Here is a 3,055-nt window from a genome sequence, read left to right on the forward strand (position 1 = left end):
CCGATCCCCAGAGATTCATCACATTTTGATTCACAGCAGCCCTACTCCAGGAAGGAACAAAGGCATCATTCCAACGGGTTCATTGTTCTTTCATCCACTCTCTCATTCATTCGTTCAGCATACCTTATTGAGTATCCACTGATGCCAAGCCCTGTGCCAGGCATTATGAGACTAACAAAAAATAAAAAGCCAAAATTGCTGCCTTCATGCAGCTTGTATAGTCCATTAGGGAGGGTAAAACGTATACGTAATTAACCCTAATTGATGGCAATACTGTAGACTTTGTAAAGACTGTGTAGCTTTGCACAGTTTTAAAAAGTGCTAAGGGTGATTACAAAATTCTCTTATGTCTGCGTCCACCTATAAAAACTTCCTGAAAAAGATGGCATTTGGACAAAGTTATGAAGGAAACCTAGGCTTTTCCTGTGTAGCGTCTTAGAAAAAAAAGTAACTCAAGTAAACAATTGCATCATGAAAAGGCCACCAAATTGAGATGGAAGTAATCTGGCATCTTATCCCCTAGCTGCCACTTACACATATGTGATCTTGAGCAATGCTCTTGGGCATCTGTTTGTTCATCTAGAAAGTGAAGGATAAACCAGAGAATCTGTAGCCCCCATTCAGTTCTGCCATTTTGTGTGGTACCCTGAGCTCCTGACATAGTTTGGATCTGTGTCCCTGCCCAAATCTCATGTTGAAATGTAATCCCCAGTGTTGGAGGTGGGGCCAGGTGGGAGGGGATTGGATCATGGGGGAGATTTCTCATGAATCATTTAGCACTATCTTCTTGGTGCTGTCGTCATGATAGTGTGTAAGTTCTCATAAGATCCAGTCATCTTAAAGTGCATGGTACCTCCTCTCTCTCTCTCTCTCTCTCTCTCTCTCTCTCTCTCTCTCTCTCTCTCTCTTGCTCCTGCTCTGGCCATGTGATGTGCCTGCTCCCACTTCGCATTCTGCCATGATTGGAACTTACCTGAGACCTCCTCAGAAGCCAAACAGGGCCGGCATCATGCTGCCTGTACAGCCTGCAGAACCATGAGCCAATTCAATCTCTTTTCTTCATAAATTACTCAGTCTTAAGTATTTCTTTATAGCAATGCAAAAACAGACTAACACGGCTCCCCAAATAGGAAGTGAGGTATCAGGAAGAAAGGAAGACAAGGAGTTAGCCTACCCTCAACTACATACTTCTGCTCAGAGACCCTCACCACAGATGATCAATAATTCCAGGGCATGTCTGCTGGTGCACACACATTGAGGCACACCAGTCAGATGTCAGCAGAGAGGTGTATATGAAGGGGAGAACAGGAAAGAAAAAGATTAGCTAATTTAAGCAGATTTTTAGTAATTTCTCAGGCTGAACATCTCCATCTCCAATAGATGATGTCTCAACTCCACTACTGCAGAAGCAGAAATGAGGGAGATTTGAGGTGGCTGTTGGTTTTTACTTTTTCTTACTTGTTCTAAACTGTGCTATTACAATAAAGGAGGGAGGCTGGGCAAACCATATCTCTGCACTGCACATTCAAAAGCTCAATGAGAGGTATCATCGAGAAATCACAGACCCTAAATATCATGGCAGGAAAGGGCAGGAGGGGAGAGAGAAGAGAGTTTGTTCTCTGGTGCAAGATTAAGCACAAGAGAAAAGGAAAGCTGAAATGACTTCCTTTTTTCCAATGAAACCTCTAGTTTTACTCTTAAAAACCTCTAGTAATAATCCCCATGCCCATTTAAGAGCAGGGTTCTCAAAACTCCAGAAACTGGCAGCCTGTTCTTTCCTTCTTTAAGCAGCAATATTTCATTTCTGGATCATCGCATAATATGCCAAGGGCCCTCCACCCCCATACCCCATCACCTGCTCACTTACCTGAGCTACCTTCCAGACTCTGCCTCTGTGGGAGCCCAGCAATAGTTCTTTCTGATTCCATTCCCAGACACTCTGAGAAAGAGGCAGTCATAAGTCCTAATGTGGACATGTTTATATAACCAGGCACAGACAGATATAATTAGGCAGTAGTGCGCCTAATCAGAGTTTGAATTTTCTTAGAGGTGCACAAACAATACTAATTTGATGGTGAAAGCATCAGTGTATCAAATTTAGATGAAATGACCCAAAGAAAGCATTTGATTAGCAGAGACAAGAAAATGGAGGAGAAGGCAGTGGTTAAGAAGCAAATTTGTTTTTTTGTTTTTGCTTTTTTGTTGTCGTTTTTTTGGTTTGTTTTTTGTTTTGTTTTTTGATATTTGGAGGGCAGGTAAACAACACTATTTACTTGAAGTGGATCTCTTTCTTTTGAAAAATTAATTTATAGTCAGAAACATGTGTGGCTCGTGGCTTCATATTGAGGCTGTAAGCACTGGCAGTTACAGTCTTGCATTTGATCAGCCGCTCTTGAGGGCAGGGGGTGCTGCCTTTCACCAGTCATTGGCTCAAGTCTCTGTATTCCATCTCTGAGAATTTGTGCAACAGGCACACAATTGTTAAATATCAGTTGATACATAATTTTACATTCTGCTTTCCTCCCATCACCATTATATCACCATATTTTTCCATAATGATCTCAGTCATTGTTTATAATAATGTCATGGGTGTCCCACAAGTAGATATGCCATTTTACCAAACTGTTCCCTTTGATTAAACATTTAGATTGCTTGCTCTTTTTTAATCAAAAATAATACAATACAGCACCATGGAATTTTGGGACTAAGTGAAAAATGAAAACTACCTTGAACCAAGCATGAGATAAACATCTCCCAGTGTCTCCTGCCTAACCAGGAATTCCTCACTGGGAGCAGAATTAACAATCAGTATTTAATTGGGCACCTGCTATGCGTCACACACAAACCTTCCAAACTTGTCATTATCGAGCTTGCTAAGCAAAAATAACATAGATCAAGATCTTTCTTTCATTTTCTCATCTGTCAGCTTTTGTTTTGAATGGTTTTAGGACCAAACTCTTCTCCAGGAATAAGATGTTGCTGTGTTCCTTAATGTTTTCATCTAAGCTACGATGCAATAAACAATATTCAGGAAGCCATCTATTGCTAATTGCAT

The sequence above is a fragment of the Rhinopithecus roxellana genome, chromosome 21 (genome assembly GCF_007565055.1).
Source record: "Rhinopithecus roxellana isolate Shanxi Qingling chromosome 21, ASM756505v1, whole genome shotgun sequence".
NCBI lineage: Eukaryota > Metazoa > Chordata > Mammalia > Primates > Cercopithecidae > Rhinopithecus > Rhinopithecus roxellana.